Genomic DNA, 23146 nt, shown 5'->3' with positions numbered 1-23146 from the left:
AGGCATGCAAAGATCCAATATTAAAATAATAAAAAAGTATCATGATGCTTCATTGCATCTTAGACACTCAATTATATTTTAAAATGTGGTCTTTAATTTAAAAATAGCCCTGTTCAATGCAACAGGGCTGATTGTGAATTAAGGTATTATTCAATTTTAGTAATAGTGGCAGAATCTGGCTCAACAAGAGGAGAGAAGAAAAAAACAAAAACAATCTCTTAATTGTTTTGAGTATTTTCTACAGCTAAAGAAAATAGATTTCCTTCCTCACCTCCGGAGCCTAGAAGGGTACTGCAAATGATGCAGTAATAGCATTCACTCACCAGCTGTGTCTAGGTAGTACAGAGTATAAGCTTACATGGCACGAAAGCCAGACAACTTGATTTTGGGGCAAACTCATAATAACATCCTAGAAAATAACAACAAGGAGTCTATTTAAACTACCATTGATAGATCATTAGTACTTCCACTTGCTCCTCAAATGTAGAGGAGTTTCAGACTTTCAACAATAGCACTACTAAGCAAGAGTTTTCTCCCTGCAAAAATATAACCGAGAAACATGCTGGATGTAGTTGCCAGAGACAGTCAGAGATGACTTCTTAGCTTTGTAGATTTTTCTGGATGCGTGTAGGCATTTCATCATGGATGTATTCTTCCAAAGATAAGGGAATTACAATGGGCAGATGTGAGATGATTCAGTGTAGGTAATAATCTGTTATTCATTCAAAAGTATATGCAGTATATCTAATTGTAGAAAATAGCACCTGGAAAACAAGAAAATTGATTTTTTTGTGACATTTCCAGACTTCTCTATGGGTATGTCTACACTACCCCGCTAGTTCGAACTAGTGGGGTAATGTAGGCATACCGCACTTGCAAATGAAGCCCCGGATTTGACTTTCATTTGCATAAGCAGGGAACCGCCATTTTTAAAACCCCGCTGGTTCGAACCCCGTGCAGCGCAGCTTCCTAGTTCGGCTTCCTAGTTCGAACTACCTAGTTTGTGCCCCGTGTAGCTGCGCTGCACGGGGTTCGAACCAGCGGGGTTTTAAAAATGGCGGCTCCCCGCTTATGCAAATGAAGCCCGAGAAATTCAAATCCTGGGCTTCATTTGCAAGTGTGGTATGCCTACATTCACCTCCTAGTTCGAACTAGGAGGGTAATGTAGACATACCCTATTTCCTGTCCCATTAGAAATACCACAGAGAGAGCTTTTCAAGCTGCAGGCCTGTCTCATGTATTTTCGGGTTGCTTTTCGCCATTCCAATGGCAAGAGGTAATAAATGCAGAAGATCAGTCTCCTGAGCCACTTGCTCTCCTGGATTCTCATTTAAGGGGTGAGTGGAGAAGAGAATATTGTCCAGCCAGTTTTTCAAGTCAATGTTATAAAGGACTAGAGAACTAGTAAAGGAAGCCGGTTAGCCAGCATTGTTTAAGCCAGAGCAACTTAACAAATTATGCCAGAGCACCCCAAATTTCTTCTTTGACTACTAGACTAGTGCAGAGAGGGGGAAGAGGAAAATGTGCTATATATTGATTTTAGTAAGGTTTTTGATACAGTTCAACAAGAAATCTAAGGAAATGGGTCTAGATGAAATTACTATAAGGTGGACGTGCAACTGGTTGAAAGATTATACTCAAAGAATAATTATAATTGGTTTGTGGTCAAACTAGGAGGCTGTGTTGAGACTGGCCAGTTTTTCCAGAAAATCAGCTGCTGTTCCGGAAAAACTTGCCAGCTGTCTACACTGGCCACTTGAATTTCAGCAAAAGCACTGACTTCCTACTGTAAGAATTCAGTGCTTTTTGCGGAAATACTATGCTGCTCCCGTTCGGGCAAAAATCCCTTTTCCACAAAACTTTTGTGCAAAAGGGCCAGTGTAGACAGCTGAGATTTGTTTTCCACAATAAAGCCCCGATCGCGAAAATGGCGATCGGGTCTTTTTTGCGCAAAAGCGCGTCTAGATTGGCCATGGATGCTTTTCTGCAAAAAGTACTTTTGCGGAAAAGCGTCCATGCCAATCTAGACGCTCTGTTCTGAAAATGCTTTTAACAGAAAACTTTTCCATTAAAAGCATTTCCAGAAAATCATTCCAGTCTAGACGTAGCCGGAGGGTCTAGTTTGCTTATTGTGTATTTTCTAGACTAATACATAGCCTTACTTCAAAAGGCAGCTCTGCATGTACATACAGACCAATGTATTATTGTATAACAGATACAATACATGCATGAACTATTTTTCTAATGAAACAATGTATTTTTATATATTTGAAAGATACAAAATTAGGGTAAAAATAAAATATAGAATAATGCTTTTCGTAAAACCTGGAGATTTTTTGGTAAAATCAGTTTAAACTGAAAACAAAGGGACTTACTTATGAGGAACTGTTAGCCCTCCTCTTTCCCCCACAAAAACATACATACATGGCACATTTAGTCTTGAAGAAAGAAGACTGAAGGAGGATACAATACCAGTCTTCAAATATGTTAAGAACTGTTATAAAGAAAAAAAACGTAAAAAAAACAACAAATAGTCTGGTATCACTTAAAAGACTAACAAAACATGTAGATAGTATCATTAGCTTTTGTGGGCACAACCCACCTCTTCAGACGACCAGAGAGTTGGGAATCCAGATCCAAGAATAAATAAGGAAATGGGGGGGGGGGAAGAGGTATTGGAGGAGAAGGGGAAAGAGACTATTGGGTAGATAAGTTTCAAAGGGATAGCCAAACCAGTTTGTAACTGGAAAAAATTAAAAAGCAAATAGTCTAGTAGAACTTCAAAGACTAAATAGTTAAAAGAGCTGATAAGAACCATTAGTTCGCACTAGGAAAGGAAGAGTACTAACACCAGATTCAGACTATTTGTTGTTTTTTAAGTTTTTCCTGTTACAGACTGGTTCGGCTATCCTTTTGAAACATATCTACCCAATGTCCTCTTCCCCCTCCCCTACCCCTTATTTATTCTTGGTTCTGAACTCCCAACACTCTGGTCATCTGAAGAAGTGGGCTGTGCCCATGGAAGCTCATGATACCATCTACATGTTTTGTTAGTCTATAAAGTGCTACTAGACCATTAGTTGTTTACATTTTTCCTGTTACAATCCAACTTGGCTACCCTTCTGAAACTGTTATAAAGAAAGAAGTGATCAGTTTGTTCTCCATATGCACAGAGGGTAGGACAAGTTGCAATGGGCTTAATCTGCAGCCAAGGAGATTCAGGCTGTATGTTGGGGAAAGCTTTCCTAGTATCATAGTTGGCAGAATAGACTTCCAAGGGAGCCCCATCATTGCAGTGGGGAGAGAGAAGGTTAAGAATCAGTTTAGACAAACATTTATCAGTGATAGTAGAGGTTTATTGGGTGCTGCCTCAGTGCAGAGGACTGGTCTTGATGATTTCTTGAAGCCCTCCCAGTCCCACATTTATATGATTCTATGGTTATAGCAGCCTCTCAACACTTGTACTTTTACAATACATTATCCAAATGTGTTTCTGACTCCCTGTACTTCCTGGCACATATAAGAGGTTTGAATGTGTTCTAGCATCTAAGCTTGTAAATCTGTCACTGTCCAATTATCTCAGCCAGTAGCAGTTCACACTTTTAGATTCAGAACCGTTGGTGGCAGGTGAAAGCCCAGCTGGGGAAGGCAAGCCTCAGTCTTGTCCCACCCCTTCTACCTGAGGTCCGTCCATGGAGCTAAGCCCCGCTGAGCCGGATCCTTCCTTGCTACGTGGAGGGCCAGGGTTGCCATACCATGGTGCCAGCCTTCCCCAATGGCCAGGGAAGCCAGGCTGCTGCGCCATGGCCCCAGCCTTTCCAAGCAGTGGCCCCAGCTTTTGGAGTTCAGGCTTGTAGGCAGTTTTGGGAAGGCTGTGCCTTCCCTTGCCTACATTACCAGCTGTTCATGTTCAGAACTCACTTGTTCAAGACTCCCATCCAATAATTTCCTTGGATGAGTTAATTTTAGCCCCAGGGGAAGATTTGAACTTTTGTGGACCTCCGAAATATAGACCACCACCCCTTGTAATAGGCAGCCCTTGTCCATTTATGTGAGAGGACTGAACCTTCAATCTCTAGATCTAAAATCATCAGCTTGTGGTGGTTGAGCTAGACAACTTGCCTCATTAGCTCAGAAGCAGTAATGGACTCAAACTTTTTCCACGTACCTCAGTCCATGTAAACGAATAATGATCCAATGTGGATTATAAAAGTAGCATTCACTCACATTATTTCTAGTGTAACAGAATCTCAGTTGACATATTCCAGGTTATAACAACCTACTTCCTAACATAGATAGATAGTAAAATGATCCTTAGGCAGAATATTGCCTAGTTGTAAAATACGAGGATATTATACCATCCTCTGAAGTTTTGGCTTCTGATATAGTCAGAGAAAAATACACAGGACTAGACAGTATGATCTTATATGAAAGCTTATGTTTATTAGTGAAAATGATCACAGAAGCTTGGTTTATTCTTATTTCTGTAGTTAGAGAATGTAGTCTCAGTTGCCTACGCTAACAAAGGAAGTGTGTATGTGTGTGTGTGTGGGGGGGGGGGTGTATCAGAAGGCTATCCCCACACTCAAATCTCATATAAACAGTGAAGTTTAAATCACAAATGTTTTTCTTTCTTAACCTCTTTGGAATATCAGACATGATACTTAGATAAAGTTAAAATGGCACATGAAATATCCCTTAAAATATTAATACTTTTTACTTACATAAAGTAATAATGGGGCCATATAAATAGATTAAATAATTTTGGGAACGTATCGGTTCCTATATCAATTACACATATATATGGTTGTTTCAAATTTCTAAAGAAACCATGCCAAACCCAAGATCTTTAGCTTCTAGTTGTAGGCCTGTAGAGATAAGAAGATTGTAATTACTGCAATTTAGAAAACATCAGAAAAGCTCTCAAACTTCATTTGAAATAAGTGATCTAAATTCTAGCTTTGCAGCAAAAGCAGTCACTTTTTGAAGGCTACACAGATCTGTAGTTCTGAAGAGCTAAACCAAATAGCTGGGTCTTATGCTTCATTCTAAGTTACCATAAAACCTGCCACCACTAGATGGTTCCCATATATGGAACAGTGTGAACTACAACTGACAGGAGTAACTGGAACATCTTGAAATGTTCAGCACGAGCTAACAATGTTGCAAAAAAAAAAAAAAAAAGTGCACACAACCAGTTTCTAGCAATGGCACCAACTGACTTGATGGAAGAGATGGGGCCTCAGATAGAGGGATAGACCTGGGGCTAGCCTCCCTCAGACAGCCTTCAGCACTAACCAGAATGTGCTATGAGAGGATCTGGCAGCAATTTGAAAGGCCAAAGCTCCTGGATGCTATATTGCTGGGCTCTGGAGCAGTTGCCCCCTTTGCCTCCCTTGCCTCCTCCAGGCAGCAGGCCTGGTTTCAAGTATGTTATCAAGGGTACGTCTAAACTACATCTCTTTTTCAATAAAGGGATGTAAATTAGACATATTGAAATTGTAAGTGAAGCCGGGATTTGAATTTTCTGTGCTTCATTTACATAATGGTGGCCGCAGCTTTTTTTGTTTGAAAAGCCGCTTTTTGAAAAAATATTGCAGTCAAGATGGGGATCGTTTGACAGAAATGCCTCATTTCGAAAGATCCTGTAACCCTCAAAAAATGAGGCCATTCTGAAAGGGGCATTTCTGTCAAACGATCCCCATCTTGACCATGGATTTTTTTCGAAAAGTTGCTTTTTGGAAAAAAGTCATGGCCGCCATTATGTAAATGAAGTGTGGGAAATTCAAATCCCAGCTTCATTTACAATTTCTATGTGTCTAATTTACATCCCTTTATTGAAAAAGGGATGCAGTTTAGATGTACCCCACTCAGTGTGCCCAGGGAAGTCAACGGGATGCTACATGTATGAAGAAGTTTGCAAAAACATGACCTTATCTACAAGAGCCCCACGGTGGTTATTATTTATATTGAATAGCAGCTAGTAGCCTCATTATGTTCTAGAAACTCATTGTGCTAGATGTAAGGAAGCCTAAAATCTAAGTATCAAACAAGAGAACACAGTTAAACAGAGACAGGAAAAAGGAGAGATGGAAACTATTGGTCAGAACAATAGGCTCTGTCAACTACTAAAAACCTTATCTCAGAGCACCCTGAAGGCTGAATGAAGTTAAATTACTCCAGGAACCAAACCAGAAGAAGGTATAAGTACAACAAAGCCACACTTGGCCCCCTGCTATGGCTCCTGTGTGCAGTCAGACCCAGCGTTTCAGTCAGTGTTTAATCCTGTATCCAGAGTTATGGAGGGAGAAGGAGACAGGGAATTCTGCTCACTAAGCACCACAAACATCAACTTTATCTTTAAACCGTTGTTAGTATTTTACAGTAGTCTCAGTCACAATTCTATGGTGCTGCTGGATAGGTATATTTAATTTCTATCACCTTGTGCTTACATTTAATATTGTGTGTTTTTAATTCACTGTTATCATCAGAGATGACACTATGCCAGGGGGAGTGGTGGATACTTTGGAGGGCAGGGATAGGGTCCAGAATGATGTCGACAAATTGGAGGATTGGGCAAAAAGAACTCTGAGGAGGTTCAGCAAGGATAAGTGCAGAGTCTGCACTTGGGATGGAAGACTCCTCATCAGGGTTACAGCCTGGGGACCGACTAGCTAATCAGCAGTTGTCAGAAAAAGACCTGGGGATTACAGTGGATGAGAAGCTGAATGTGAATCAACACTGCACCCTTGTAGCCAAGAAGGCTAATGGAATATTAGGGTGTATTGGGAGGAGCATTGCCAGCAGATCTAAAGAAGTGATTACTTCCTTTTATTCAGCACTGGTGAGGCCATATCTGGAGTATTGCATCCAATTCTGGGCCCTCCAATTACAGAAAGTATGTGGCTGCATTGAAGAAAGTCCAGCAGAGGGTAACAAAAATGAACACATTACTTACAGTGAGAGGCTGAGGAATTTGGGCTTATTTAGTCTGCAGAAGAGAAGAGGGAGGGAGGATTTGATGGTAGCCTTTAGCTAGGTGAAGGGAGGTCCCAAAGAGGATGGAGCAAGGCTATTCTCAGTAGTGACAAATGACAGAATGGGGAGCAATGGTATCAGGTTACAGTGGGGGAGGTCTAGGTTGTATATTAGGGGAAAAAAACCTATTTTAGAAGGAAGATGGTGAAGCGCTGGAATGGATTCCCTGGGGAGGTGGTGGAATCTCCATTCCTAGAAGTTTTTACTCCCTGGACTGACAAAGCAGTTGGTCCTGCTTTGGGGAGGGTGTTAGACTTGATGACCTCCTGAAATCTCCTCCAACTCTACGATTCTATATCATGTCCAATTTCATTTTGGATTTTCTATAGGTATAGTCATTCAAGTGATCAATCCACAATAGTTACAAGTCAAACATAAATATTTATGCTACTTTACACAGTATGCAATTTTACACTTCAATCCATATTGCCATATTAACAAGTTCCTCTTCCATGATCCCAATTAATTGTCATTACAATTGTTTTTTACTTCAGTTATTTATTTCGGACATCTTCACAAACCAGATGGTCTTGACGAGCATCATTTTATTTTCAGCCCAAATACTAGCTATAAGGGCATAAGCAATTTAAGCAAACTATTTCAATGTGATCCAAGAACACAAGAGAATATTAACTATGCCCCCTTCATTTGGGGATTTAAAGTAAACTGTGGTAATAAACAGGAAAGCAACAGAAATTACAACACCTTTGAGCCACTGACATCACTGAGTGCCAAGAGACAGAAAGCCTGGAGCTGTCCAGTTCATTCATGGAGGGTGAAAATAGAACACAAAAGAAGTGGCACTTGAGCAATGTTCAGTTTTGCACCTCTTGGGCACACCACTAAACTGTACTTGACCTCATGTAGAAAGAAACCTATTTTAGTTTAAAGGTGCCACTTGGTAGAATTCAGCACTGTGAAACAGAAGCAAAAAAACCAAAACCAAAACTAAAAACCAACAAAACAAAACAAAAACCAGAGTGTTTGCTTTTTACAGAGCATTCAGCAGTACATATACTCCTTAGGAAAACTAGGTATGCAGGAAATTTAGTGCTTATTTCAGCTGAAGCAGAGCTCTACATGTATTTATTGTCTATCAGTATTTAACCACACAAGCATGCATATATATGTATGTTTAAATACACAAAAGCAGCTTGAACAAATACCTTGGTTTCCTTTTATGAGGTACTGAGAAATAAACACCCACCCCCTGAAGATGGATTCCCTCCAATTTTTCCAACAAGCTCTCCTTCCCACTGCAATCTTAACCTATTGATGGTCTGTGGATAAGCCCAGAAGCCTTCCAATGGAAACCCTTTAGTAATTCACTCTTTCCTCACCCATATTGCTGTTTTACTATAGAGAGCACAATGGCTTTATTGAAAATTCATAAACATCTTTAAAAACCCATATTCTTCATAAGTATGTAACATATTAGTTAAGTTCAAATACAACTTAGTTTCCCAGTGGAGCTAAGCATCTGTGGTGTTTCTCCAGAGGAACGGGACTTTAGAAAGGTCTTCAGGAATCCTAATAGAAGCTACCTGATTCAGCCCCTCTCTTCAAGGACTTACCTCAGTCACTTTCCAAGCCAGCCTCACTCTCTTTCATGAATGCACTATCTGGCTTTTGGCTTTCAGGTGCATATGGACTAGGAGCTCACCTTTCTGGGACTCTCCTGAAGGTCGGGTTACCACCAGTAAAAGGTGCTAAATCTGGCCCAGCATATTTATAACGGACTGGAACCAAGATCCTGATTTCAAACCTAGATGAGGGGTTTGAAATGTGGATCTGAATGTTACAGCTAGATCCAGTTTTTCATTCTGATCTATAAGCTTTCCCTCAGACATTGAGTATGGGATTAAACTTTCCAAACATTACCTCACATTGTAGTTCAGAACCTGATTCTGTTGCCTGTACTTACCCTAAAAATGAGCAGAACTACTAATGGAGTAAGCATAACTCAGTATTGGCAGGTTAAGGCCATTAGAGACCATGCTAATCTACACACACGATCTTTTCTCACTGTATTTTAAGGACCATTTTGAATCATAGCCTCAGATTCATGGATTTCAAGACCGGAAGGGACTATCGTGATAGTCTAGTCTGACCTTCTGCATACTGCAGGCCATAGAATCTCACTCACTCACTTCTAGAATATTCACCTAATCTGTCTCTCTGAGTTACTGGAGGTCTCAAATCAGGATTTAAAAATGACAAGTTACAGAGAATACACCATTTACAATAGTTTAAAACTGCAAGTGACCTATGCTGCAGAGCAAGCTGACCACTCCCCCCGCCCTTCCTTCCTCCCCCCCCCCCACACCAGTTCCTCTATGTGATTTCTTTCCCAAACCCAAATATGGCAGTCTGTTAGACCTGAGCATGTGGAAATAATTCTCTGTAGTAACTCAGAGCCCTATAGTGTCTCCTCACTAGCTGGTGGAGCTAGTTTCTGTAGCAGTTGCACATTGGTTACACCTCATTAACATCATCTTATTCCTGCCATAAATTCATCAAGCTCTGTCTTGAATCCAGTTAGGTTTTTGCCCCTTGGAAGGCTGTTCCAGAACTTTACTCCTCTGATGGTTTAGAAACCTTCACTTAATTTCAAGACTAATCTTGTTGATGGGAAGTATATATCCATTTGTTCTTGTGTCCACGTTGGTGCTTAACTTAAATAAGTCCTCTTCTTCCTTGGTAGTTATCTCTCTGTATGTTTCTAGAGCACAGTTGTTATTTCCCTTAAGTCCCTAAACCTTCCTTTGGTCTTTTTAGTCTCCTCTCATAAGTAGGTTTTCCATTCCCCTGATCATTCAGCCCTTATCTTCACTCTGTTGCAGTTTGAATGCATCTCGCTTAAACATGGGAGACTAGAATTGAAGACTGTATTCCAGATAAGGTCTCACCAGTGCTTCATGTAATGTACTACCATTCTCTATCTGTAGTGAAAATGCCTTGCTTGATGCATGCTAGGAGTGCATTAACACAGCACATTACATTGGCACCTCAGTACCCTGCTTCTTCTCCTGCTCTGTCATTTCCAACAGATACTTCTAGGTTTGTTTTATTGCATTTTAAAAAGCTCCAAATACTTACAAAGATAAATGAGTGATTCTTTTCACTAGGATCTTTTTGTAAGAAGCAGGTAACTGAAGACTCTGGCTCAACTTTTATAAAGCAATAACCCAACACTTCCCAAGAGACCTTATTTTGAACCTAATGTTTCTATATTCAGCCAGATTCAAAGGAGAGGAGAGAAAGACGATACAGAGTACTACCTCTTGCTTTGCCTCACAGGTATTTCTAAGTAAATCTGTGTTCTGTTCAGAAAAGTAATAAGCATCAGATGTTTCAGACACTTCTTCACTGCAACAGTTCTAGTGTGTATATATATTAAAAAGACAAGAAATCTTCAGACTTTTTTAATATTGCTTTGATTATTACAGTTCATCCCACAATTTATTTTCAAGGTCACGAGAAACAGCAAGTGACCCAGTAAATGGAAATATGGGTCTAAATAACTTCGATTTTGTCAACCTGAATCATTAAGAATTTTAACATTTCAAAGAAATCTCAAAATACATTGACAAATTATTTCATCATCCCTCTTATCACATAGCAATATCAAGTCAGGGAATCAATAGCTCCAATCTATAATGCTAGCACACTTAACATAAGAAGGGCCATACTGCGTCAGACCAAAGATACAGCTAGCCCAGTATCCTGTCTTCCAACAGTGGCCAATGCCAGATGCCCCACAGGGCATCATGAACAGAACATCATGTGATCCTCTCCAGTCATCCATTTCCAGCCTCTGACAAACAGAAGCTACGGACACCATTCCTATACATCCTAATAGCCATTGATGGACATAACCTCCATACATTTATCTAATTCTTTTTTGAACCCTGTTAAAGTTGTGGTCTTCACAACATCCTCTAGCAAGGAGTTCCACAGGTTGAATATGCATTGTGTGAAGAAAAACTTCCTTTTGTTTGTTTTAAACCTACTACCTATTAATTTAATTTGGTGACCCCTAGTTCTTATGCTTGGGAACAAGTAAATACATTTTCCTCATTCAGTTTTTCCACACAATTAACATAGTGAAAGTTGCATATCTTAACTCAACTTTAGCCTGCAGCATAGATATACCCAGAGAGAGCAACTATGACTTATGTGTTTGTACAGCATGAACAGTGGGATTGTTCATACACAAAGCATGAACTTACATTGCTGTAAATAAGGATAGACCATAATGTATTTCTGAGAATTTGGATTATTTTATAAAAGTACAGTCAAAGTCACACAGCAGGTCAGTATAAGAGCTGGGAATAGAACACAGGTCTTGTGAAACCTTGTTCTACTAGGCCATGTGGTCTTCTTTCATGCCAAGTGTATTTCAATAATTATTGTGTTGAGGGTGGAGAGAAAGGATCCTCGTAATCAATGTATTTAGTCAATTAATAATAAAAGCCAACATGCATTAAACAAAGCAATGTGTCATCCCTTCCAGTTTTTCTAATCTACTTCCAAGAAGTTGTGGGGATTTTAGAGCCTGGTAGGAACTTGTGGAAAGACACTAACGATTCTGTTATCCCACAAGTCAATACTCCCACGATAGCAAGCTTTCCCCTTTCCTGAAAGGGAAGCAATCCAACAAAGATATTTCATGTCAGTTAAAGCTTGTAGGAAAATGTTACCTACCAGCAGTGTAACAAAAATCAAAACCAGAATAACATTAATGTCAGCCAAGGTAGAATGGGGAATCAGAACAGGATTAACAAATATAATTGGGCTAAGAAGTAAAATAGAGAGCAAGAGGAGATGCTTTATTTATGGTGTAGTAGCAGTGGAAGGAACTGGAACCTATTGTGCTCAGAACTGTACATAAACAACAAAAATGATTTTTCTTGCCCCAAGAGGTTGTAGATAAAATTAATAGCAAAATGGGATACTGAACTTCTGTCATAAAAAAAAAATCAGGCTTCAGCAGCAATATAGAAATATAGAAAAATAGTTTAAACAACTAGAAAGGACAACTCTGTAAAACTAAGCATTGAGAACAAGTAGATTAATACTTAAAGAATGGGAATACATACCAAATAGGTGACACAGCTATAATGAGAGAGTCTGGTACTCAGGACTAGAGTCTCAGCTACTATAAATCACAGCTCTAATGACTTAAGTCATGACAATTTATACAAGTTGAGAATCGAGCCCCCAAACTCTTGTTGAGTAGCCTTTTACTCTCTGAGTAGTCCCAATTTGCTCTGTGAATAAGTGAGTAAGAGTTGCAAGAACTGATTGTAAGTGCATTTGATAGGCTAGATTGCAGACTCCTTTTTTTCATACTTTGGTGAGCAGTAGAATGTCTCTGTTGAGTTACTGCTTGGCATGAGCAAGGAGTCCACAACATGGGTCAAAGGTACGAAAAGCTGGATTCTGTTGTATATTAGGTTGTGGATATAGATCCTGTTGTTATGGTAACTGAGTAGTCACTGGGGTCAGCCCAGCTAGTCTGGGCTTGTTCTAGTGAGTTCTGTGCTATGCAATAAAATGGACACTTGCACTTACTCCAGCTCTCTGCCTTTCCACTGATTTCTTCCTATGCTGTGAAACTCCCCACGACATGACATAGATTCAGAATGGGATCACTCAAGCAATTAGATGTTATTCAGCGTGGAGAAGGGTGGTAGAATGTGGCCTCAAATAAAGTAGCTTGCTACACCACTGACAGTTTTGAAAAAGGAAGGAACCAAAAGATTGAAGAAATTAATATTGACTTTCGAAACGGGAAGGAGACGTGATCCTGCCATTGCTATCTCTGAACCCTAAATTCTGTTCCTAGTCAAACACAGAAGAAAAAAAATATTAAAAAAGCAATAGAGGAGAGAAAAAAAATCCCTCAATATCCAGAAGGTAATGGAACAATAAGCAATACACAACATGGGCTTGTAATAAATCTTGACATCTGAACTTAATTGATTTTTGAATAGAATTACTGGAGTAAACTAGGCTGGACAGGGCAGTGGAGAGCGCATTGTGGTCTGAGGAATTATCCCAGTGACAGGGAGATGGATTGGATGACCTAGAAGGTCTTTCCCATCTCCACAAGTCCAAAACAATATTGAAATGAAGTTTTCACCAGTACAACTGTTCCTTATACAATTCATATAGACACAGTATCTAGAAAAATAAGCCAAACTTACTATACTGTAAAGGCAGTCGAAGGGCCAGATTTTCACATCAGTGCAACTTCATCATTAGCTTCAGTGGAACTACATGTTTATACCTATGTGAACAAGAGAAAATTAATGCCCCACGTTTACAAATATGCTTCAATTATGTCATGTATTTCGGTGGTACTAATATATTACATACTTTAGTACTTGGAAGGAACAGTAGTCTAAGGAACAGTAGGGGAGAGAACAACAAAATAAAGACAATGGATTTCAAGAAGGCAGACTTTTAGCAAATTCGGGGAATTGGTAGGTAAGATTCCATGGGAAGCAAGTCTAAGAAGGAAAACAGTTCAAGAGAGTTAGCAGATTTTAAACAGACATTATTACAGGGAAAAGAGCAAACTATCTCACTGTGTAGGAAAGATAGGAAGTCTGCCAAGGAGATTGACAATCTTCTACAAATTAAAGAAAGAGTCCTACAAAAAGTGGAAATTTAGTCAAACTACAAGTACCTAGGGACAAAATTTAAAAAAAAAACCCTCAGGCACAACTCAAGATCAGACTAGCTAGAAACATAAAGGGTAACAAGAAAACATTCCACAAATACATTAGAAGTTCTGGGTTCTGTTCAATATCTTCATCAATGATTAAATAGAGAGTACTCTTATAAAGTTTATGAATGATGCCAAGTTGGGAGGGATCGCAAGTGCTTTGGATGATAGGATTAAAATTCAAAATGACTGGGACAAACTGGAGAAATGGTCTGAATTATACAGGATGAAATTCAATAAGTACAAATGAAAGTACTCCACTTCAGAAGGAGCAACAGTTGCATACATACAAAATGGAAAATGACTGTCTAGGAAGAATTACTGCAGAAAGGGATCTAGGGTTCATAGTGGTCCACAAGATAAATATGAATCAACAGTGTGACCCTGCTGGAATAAAAAAGCAAAAATCATTCTGAGATACATTAGCAGAAATGTCAAAAGAAAGAGACAAGTAGCAATTCTTTCATTCTACTCCATACTGATTAGGCCTCCACCGGGTTGTTGTGTCCAGTTCCAGATGCCTAATTTCAGGAAAGATGTGGACAAATTGGAAAAAAGCTACAGAAGAGCAACAAAAATGATAAAAGGTCTGGAAAACATGACCAATGAAGGAAGATTGAAAAAACTGTGTAAAATAGAAGATAGAGGGGACATGATAACTGTTTTGAAGTACCTAAAAGATTGTTAGAAGGAGAAGGAAGAAAAAACTGTTCTCCTTAACCTCTAATGATAAAGCAAGAAGCACTGGGCTTAAATTGCAGCAAAGAAGGTTTAGGCTGGACAATAGGAAAACCTTATAACTGTCAGAATACTGAAGCACTGAAATAAGCTTCCTAGGGAAGCTGTGGAATCTCCATCATTGGAATTTTTTCTAGGAGCAGGGTAGAGAAACATCTTGCAAGGATAATCTAGATAATTCTTAGTCTTGCCATGAATGCAGGACTAAGATGACCTCTGAAAGACTCTTTGGGTGTGTCTAGACTGGCAATATTTTGCACAAAAGCAGCCGCTTTTGCGCAAAAACTTGCCAGCTGACTACACTGTCCGCTTGAATTTGTACAAGAGCACTGACGTTCTAATGTAAGAATTCAGTACTTCTTGTGCAAATACTTGTGCAAGAATACTTGCGCAAGAGGGCCAGTGTAGACAAGCACCTTAATTTTTTGCGCAAGAAAGCCCGATGGCTAAAATGGCCATCGGCGCTTTCTTGCGCAAAAGCGCATTTATACTGGGCACAGATGCTTTTGCACAAAAGCATGCCAGACTAGACGCAGCCTTTCAGTCCTATAATTCAGTCCTATGTGGGCAGAAAGATTTAATTAAACTACTTTGTAATTAGGATGTTTTTTGATCTCAGTTAATTCGAGACTCACTCCATAAATAATCATTAGAACAAGCTATGGAGTCCTTTTCTGGATAATCATTGGATGAGAGAACTTACCTTGGACGCAGGAAACAGCAGGTGCCAGGGGGAGCGGAGGATGATTAAATCTATGTCTCTGACTCCCAAAGGAGCAAATTAAACACTAGGCCAAAAGAGGAGACACTACCAATAATCCACCCCATTCTGTGAATCTAGACCTTCATTTCCTTTGCTTATATTTTAAAAGTGTCCAGAAATAAAACATTACATTTTGAGTGAAAATGAGGTGTGTGTGCCACCAAGTCATTTTTGGGTTGTTGAATTTATTGAACTACAAGTGGACAAACTTCTGCCCTCCCCCACAATCAGTTATTCACCCTGCTCTGATTGCAATCCAAGAACAGCATTATGAAGGCTACGCAATTGGAAGAAAAAATTAACAAGCTCAATTATGAACTATGCAGGATACAGTAACTGAGAGTTCCAAGAGGGGAAAAAAACCCACTGAAAAACAAACAAACAATCTACTTCTCACTTTCTACAAATTAAAATCCCAGTCCTGGAAATCATTATGCTATAAGAATTACTTTACACACCTGAGTAGATCCAGGGATCTCAGTGGGATTACTCAGATAAAATAAGTTAGGCACATGCATAACGCAAGATGGGGGCTCTATGATTTAGAAACATTATTGGTTTAATATTGGTAAAACCCATACATGTTCAAATAGATCCGGAAGAAAATATATACTAAATGGAAAACCAAAGAATAAATCACAGAGAAACACTGTAATAAAGCACATCCATATCTGAATTAGTATAGAAACATGTATTCTGCTAAGATTAAATGAGTTTGTTGAGAAATAAAGCACTGATTTCTATTATAGCTCACAATTTAAATATGATATAGCTGCCAAACCTGTCTATAGAAATCCCCAACAATCTCATATTTTTTGGTTCACTTTTATTTTTATTTTTTTTCAGTTATAGGGGGAAAAAACATGTTTTGCTCTTCAAATAAGGCAAAATTATTAAACTCATTTTGCAGAGGAATTATTTTTAAAAAAAGTTTGTTATAGTTCAATTGTACTTTATTAAAAATAGTCATTGTCTATGGAGAGTAAAATGGAGCATTGGTTTTCCTGCATCTAGGAAATAATAATTTTTGTCTCAGTATCACTAAAGCTGTTTATTTTTTTTTAATCAAAAGAAGCTGTTTTTAACTAGGAAATTAAATATTAGCTATCTCCATAAAACAAAAGGAGGACAAGAGTAAAAGAGGAGATGAAGTTTGTGTCAATGAGCAATGGGGGTATGACTAGCTATGACAGAATGTAATTAAAAATGAGATCATATAGATGACTGTTGCAACTGCTGTCACATATTTGTAACATATCCTGCACAAATTGTGCCAATGAGGTGTCTACGGACAGCTTATGATTTGCTGGTTATTTGTGCTCATGTATAACTTTGTATCTGAAGATGAGTATTGGTTTTATGTTGGTGTTTCAAATGTTTACTTCTGGGAGACTCCAAGAGGCGGTTTGGCTAACTATGAAGGGACTATTCAAGTTTAATGTCCCATTGAGGAGTAATTGACTCACAATGGACCCTGGGAAATACCAAGACACATAAGATAAGTCTTCTTGGGAACATTCAGATTAGCATCTGGACAATGACTTAAATCTGAAAAAAAAGAGTCATTCATGGACAGCATCCATGCATCTGATAAAGTGGGTCTTTGTCCATGAAAGCTTATGCTCCAACACTTCAGTTAGTCTATAAGGTGCCACAGGACTCCTCACCGCTTTTGCAGATTCAGACTAACATGGCTACCCCTCTGATACTTGACATTCATGGACAGGTGATCTGCTCAGGTGACTTCAAACACTATCTTGTTGCTGTACTGTTTGACAACAAAAAATATGTGATTCTTTCTACAGGGCAGAAGATATAAAAGGGTCTGGAAACCCCTACATTTTGGCTTGATACTGCTACTTACTGATGGAGGAGTTTTGCCAGAAACTAAAGCTCTAAACAAAGGACTGACTGATCCATCCAGGCTGTAGATATATTCAAGAGACTTGACTTAAGCCAGCAGTGTACAGGCAGTCCCCGGGTTACGTACAAGATAGGGACTATAGGTTTGTTCTTAAGTTGAATTTGTATGTAAGTCGGAACTGGCTCCAGATTCAGCTGCTGCCACTGAAACTGACCAGAGGCTGACTACAGGAAGCAGGAGGCAGAGTTGCTCTGCCCCCATCTTCCTGGAATCAGCCTGATCAGTTTCAACAGCTGCTGAATCTGGAGCCTGGGACAGAACAGCTGGGGCGCTGCCTGGTAGGTTCCCACCGGACCAACCCAGCAGCACCCCAGCTGCTCTACCCGAGGTGTCCCACAACAAAAGCCTGGTCTGCTGGGGGGGGGTGCACTAGCCTGGGCGGCTTTGCTCGTTTGCCCAGGAGCAAAGCCGCCCAGGCAGCGGGACCCCCGCCGCCTGGGCGGCTTTGCTCCTGTCCCCCTGGTCTGCTGGGGGGGTCCAGCGGCTTTGCTGGACCCCACCAGCAGACCAGGGAGACCGGAAGAAGCTTTTCTCGCCCCGGAGGACACGGGTGGCGACCCGCCGCCCATGAGCTCCGGGGCGAGAAAAGCCCCGTTCGTAAGTGCGGATCCGACATAAGTCGGATCCATGTAATTCGGGGACTGCCTGTATTGCATTTCTGATCTAAGCCTGAACCAAGAAGTTTGCAATTGTTTTATGTATGCATCATGGATAGTTTTATATTAGAATTGAAAAAGATTTCCGTGCACTTGTACTGTAAGATGTGAACAGCAGGGGTGCTAAATCTATTTATATAGTGTGGGTATTAAGAGTCACTTCAAGCCATGGAATAAGGCAATACCCCTCATTCCAGTATCGATGGTGAATAGAAGTTGGTCTGAGTGTTAAATGCTGCCTTGGCTGGTAATATCCTATGTTGTAGTGGCTGTAGTGAACAGAAATGCCCCAATGCCCAGTAAGGGTTTCTAGTTTTATGGATGCTCTCTCTCCATTGCTCCTATTGCCCTAACACGAATCTCTTAAAAGAAAAAAAAAAAGATTGTTTTACTGCCATTCGTATTTATTAGCATTTGTTGTTCATGCTACAAACCTATGCAAAGTCCATGGCTTTGAGGTGGACGCTATAGACCAGGACATGGATGTTAACTTCATGTTATCTTCACTTAGCTCCACTCTTCCTTTGTCTCCTTTTCAGCCTCCTATTCTCTGCTCTTTCTTAGCTCTGGTCAACAACCATATGTTCCTCCAGAGCCCCAATCTCTCCCCACACTTCCCAATCAGTTCCTCCATCCTGTGAAAGCCCGGCTGCTACCCAGTGCCCTTCTGGGGCTCCCCATGGTCTCTGAAGAAAAGTCTCATGTTAAGGAGCTGGACCACCACTACAGCAGAACAGAGGTCAACAAAGATTTCATGACAGAGAGTATATGTACTGTGATAGTTGAGGGGGAATGAATCTGGGTTTAAGGATCAACTTTAAGAAATGGCCTGCTAAAAAAAAAAGCCCCTCCACACAGGCCATTTCCTACTTCAAAGTAGGAAAAGGGCTTTATTCCGGAGGATCGCGCCAGTCTAGACGCTTTTTTCCGGCTTTTCCCCAAGCCCTTTTCCGGAGGATCTCTTATTCCTACTTCAAAGTAGGAATAAGAGATCCTCCAGAAAAGGGCTTTATTCCAGAGGATCGCGCCAGTCTAGACGCTTTTTTCCGGCTTTTCCCCAAGCCGGAAAAAAAGCGGCGGCCATGTTTATTTAAATCCCGCGGGGGATATATTTAAATCCCCCGCGGATTTCCCTATTCCCAAGTTCAAAATTAGGATGCCCCTTCCGAATAAGGGGCCAGTGTAGACGTAGCCCTGATGAAGATTGCAGTCAGAATGAGAATCATGACTAATACTTGCATCACAGTGTGTGAAGCCATGATTCTTCTGAAGTAATCTCCATAGTATAGTGCCATTGGTCTGGAAAGGCTCTCACGAAGTCATCGAGTCCAACCCCATATTCTGCCACAGGACCAAGTAATTCTAGACCATTCCAGATACGGATTTACCTAAAGCAGTTCTTAGAAACCTCCAATGATGGCGATTCCGTTGCAGCCTTCCTTGGAGGAATGTGCTAGAACTTTATTTACCCTTAGAGTTTGGGTAAAAAGCTTTCTGATGCATAACTTTGTTTCCCCTGATGCAAATTAAGTTCATTACTGGAGAATAATTGGCAATCATCCTCTTTATAACACACAACTCATTTGAAGACTTATTAGGTTCCTCTTCCATTTTCTTTTCTCAAAACTAAACATGCCAAGTTATTTTTAAGCCATTCCTGATAGGTCAGAATTTCTAAATTTTTATCATTTTTGTTGCCGGCCTCTGGATTCCACTGCTGTCCTCCAGGTTATCCACATATTTCTGCAAGTGTGGTGCCAAATTCTGGACACCGTGATTCAACTGAAGTCTCATTGGTTCCAAATAAACAGAACATTTACCATGTAAAATGCTCCTGTTATTATACCCGAGAATAATATTAGCATTCCCCCATCACAGTGACTCATTCAATCTGTGATCCACTGTGACTCCCACATCTTTCACAAATGTACTGCTGCCTAGCCATTTGCTACCCATTTTATAGATGTGCTTTTGATTTTCTCAGCATAAAAACAAAGTATGATTTGTCTCCTACTTTAGGACGTTCATGGATGCAGTTCTACTCAGTGGCTTTCCCTGATATTTTATGGGTTTCAAAATGTATATAAAAAGCCATTGTGTCCTTGCGATGGAGGTGGAAGGGAGGATCTATATATCTCACACCAGTGAGAAAATGGTTTAAAAACAATTCTTTTTCCTGACATGGATGGCTCTGGCCAGGCCCCTGTAATCCTGTCAGTTATGTCTGGGGTGATATAAGGGTTTAAAAAGCAGGAAGTTCCAGAAAGTTGTTGGGTAGCTCTGGGAGAAATAAGGCAGCAACTCCTAAAAGGGACTCCTCAAAAGCTTCAGGAAACTAACTACCCTCAAGAAGCCTACACATATTGATTCTACAAGGAGTCAGCAGCCCTGTCCAGGCAGCACAGATTTGGCAAGCTCCAAGGCAAGCCATTAAGTAGTCGGTACCACTATCTTCTATACCAAAAAGACTTGGAGAAGGAGCCAGGAAGCCACATCTTCTTCAACAGTGATCAGATATTTGACTCAATTTAGTATGACTAGGACTTCTGTTTATGTAGATAGGAGGTGCCCCACTGGATTTGCAGTGCCTAGATAGTAGGAGGCTCCTGTCAGTAAACTGAGACATGGCAACCTTACACTGTTCAGCACATTCCATAATACCGGATTGAGTTCTGCTTTAATTCTATGAGGAGAAATAGCAGGACCATATTCGCATACCCGTATATCACACATCATCTTCACCCATGAACAGTCCCACTGAAGTCACTAGAGCTACTTTTTTTCTGTAAGGAGCCATTTACTATGAGTAAAGGCATCAGAAACTATAGACTCTAACTCTCAATAGAGTTTGATTTGAACTCTAATTGTTAGTACTTCATAATCACAGATGCATAACAGAGAAAAATTAATTGATGAAAGGTGTACTACAATGCTTATTTGAGACAACATGCTGCATTCAGTCCATAACCTTTAATATTTATAGTTAATAGAAATTTTCTTCTTGAACACTAGTACTAGTATGCACAGCGTAAGAATAGTTATGCTGCTTGCATGGCTATCCAATTCCCAGTGTGTGTACACAATTAGTCCAAAACACATTCAGTGCCAGAAATCAATATGCCCATAAATTAAATAATATTTGAACTTTGGGCCTGATCCAAAGGTCATTTAATTCAGTGGTAATCTTTCCTTTTACTTCTCTAAGGATCTGATACAATGATTATTGAAGAGCCAGAGGAGTCAGTGTGTTGATCTACACCTCCATAACTCCTTTCCATGTCCCTCACTTGCTTTTAGTACTAGGATGAGCAGCCAGAAATCTGCATATGGGGCTCACAGCCAGGACCCTGTGAAACTGAGTCACGGGGTCTTTGGGCGCGTGAGACCTGGGCTGGCAGCAGAGTTCCAAGCAGCAGTGGACCTGGTAGCCAAGACTCTGGTTGGAGGGATGAGAAGCTGGGATCCCCAAAACCTTGGGATACTTCAGCACTCTCTGCATCTCTGCTTCCCACACCTATGGTCAAATACAAACTTTACTATCCTCACTCCTAGAAAGAAATAACACCATGAAAGACAATCAACTCTTTCTCCTTTAGATATTCTGTGTAGACTAACCCCACCTAAAATGCCATATTTCTGTGAAATTTATAACGAAGAGGGGAATTTGAGCAGCCATGCTAGGACTGTTGCCCTTTGAACATAATGTCATTGATCACTCACTAATATTAATGGTGCTTATTCAAAACCCAAGGTGTACTTTGTCATCCAGAATTTCAAACTATTCTAGTGTTCTTGGAGGAAGGAGTGGAGATGCAGCTGATTAGAAGAGTTGTCATAATTCTTCAGGCAAGAATTGTGCTCCGAGCCAGAATGATGGGATCCCTTATGAGTTATTTCATTTTATTTACAACAATATGATATAGTAATATATATGTTGGGTCATATCCTAAGCTGAGCCTAGTGTCTGTTCAGCATAGGATGAAATGGAGCTTCAGAGCAAAGGCAGATAGGAAACTGCATACTTAGTCAGAACTATGTCGTATTCTGAGTATTATCCTGTATCAGTGCGCTAGATGCTTCAGAGGATGCTGTGTAAGCAAATGCTCTGTTGCTCAGAGGAGTGGGTGTTATAGAGATGGATTTATGCCAAGCAAGGATTCATTTTTGACCTTTAGAATAGCTCAACATTTTTGAGCAGCAGAGGCTGTTCAAAGTGGTTGGCACTCAGGTAAGGTGGCCACAGGTATCTGGTTTTCAACTACAAGGGGGCCATGGCAGCCACATCAGCACTGAAGTGCAGTAGATGATGCTGTGGAGCTAAAGCAGACTAATCGGTACTAGCCCTGGCTCCATGCTGCACCTGGGAAGCAACCATCAGATCCTAAGTGGGGAGTACCAGAGGGCTCCATTGTCTTGTGCCATCCTGAGCACCATCAGGAATTGTGGCCAATGGGAGTTGTGAGAGGGTGCCTCCCTGCCACTGCATCACTGGCTGGGGGTACGTCTACACAGCAGTGTTATTTCAGAATAACTGACATTATTCCCAAATAACACAGTCCGCATCTGCACAGAAAGCTATTATTTCGACACGTCAAAATAATGGCAAGCTAGCGGACTTCTTATTCTGACTCCTGTAACCCTCGGTTTTACGAGGAGTAAAGGAAGTCAGAGGAAGAGAATTCTCTCTCAGACTTCCTACTGCGCAGGCAGCACCAAAAGCTGAAGTAAATTATTTTGACTATGTAATTAGTGTAGCTCAAGTGACACAGATTATTTCAGCTTTAGCCCTGCTGGGTTGATGTGACCTGGGAGCCACCTGAAGTAAGCCTGTGCCTCAATCCAAAGTCCTAATGCCCTGTCCCAGCCTGAAGTCCTCCCTCCCATACCCTGAACCCATCATATCTGGCCACACCTCAGAGCCTGTACTCCCAGTTAGATCCCTTGTTCCTGCCCACACTTCCTCCCTTCACCACAGGCCATAGCGGCACTTCACTTACAATATAAAGTTAGTAGAATATTGGAGGCCAGACCCTTGGCATAAGATTTCCAACTCTCTACTCTCATAAAAGTGACCATTCTAGCCTCGCTCCTTCCTTCACTACGAGTGAGGGTTGGGGAGAGCAAGCCATAGAAGCAAGGGGAATGTAGTGAGAAGGGGGTTAGGGCCTCAGGAAAGAAATGAGGCTTGGATGTTTGTTTTAGGGAGAGTAGAAAATGGCAATCCTATGCGGAGGGTCTGACCTGCAATATTCTACCAACTTTATGTTGCAGGTGAAATGCAGCTCTGTCAG

The 23146-nt window shown here is 40.5% G+C and overlaps 1 long non-coding RNA gene across 1 annotated transcript in view; it reads right to left on the bottom strand.

Annotated features, from left to right (window-relative positions):
- LOC149524132 (uncharacterized) overlaps window positions 1-13336 on the bottom strand; it is a 36592-nt gene extending 23256 nt beyond the window's left edge. Inside the window, exon 1 of the long non-coding RNA XR_016349856.1 lies at window positions 13251-13336. This is a non-coding gene — a long non-coding RNA (uncharacterized LOC149524132). The remainder of the gene's footprint in view (window positions 1-13250) is intronic.
- Window positions 13337-23146: the final 9810 nt, after the last annotated feature.

This window comes from Pelodiscus sinensis, chromosome 6 (assembly GCF_052426305.1).
Source record: "Pelodiscus sinensis isolate ZL-2025 chromosome 6, ASM5242630v1, whole genome shotgun sequence".
In the NCBI taxonomy this organism is placed as follows: domain Eukaryota; kingdom Metazoa; phylum Chordata; order Testudines; family Trionychidae; genus Pelodiscus; species Pelodiscus sinensis.
Note: the sequence above shows the minus strand (reverse complement) of the source record. Positions and strands in the feature narration are given on the sequence as shown.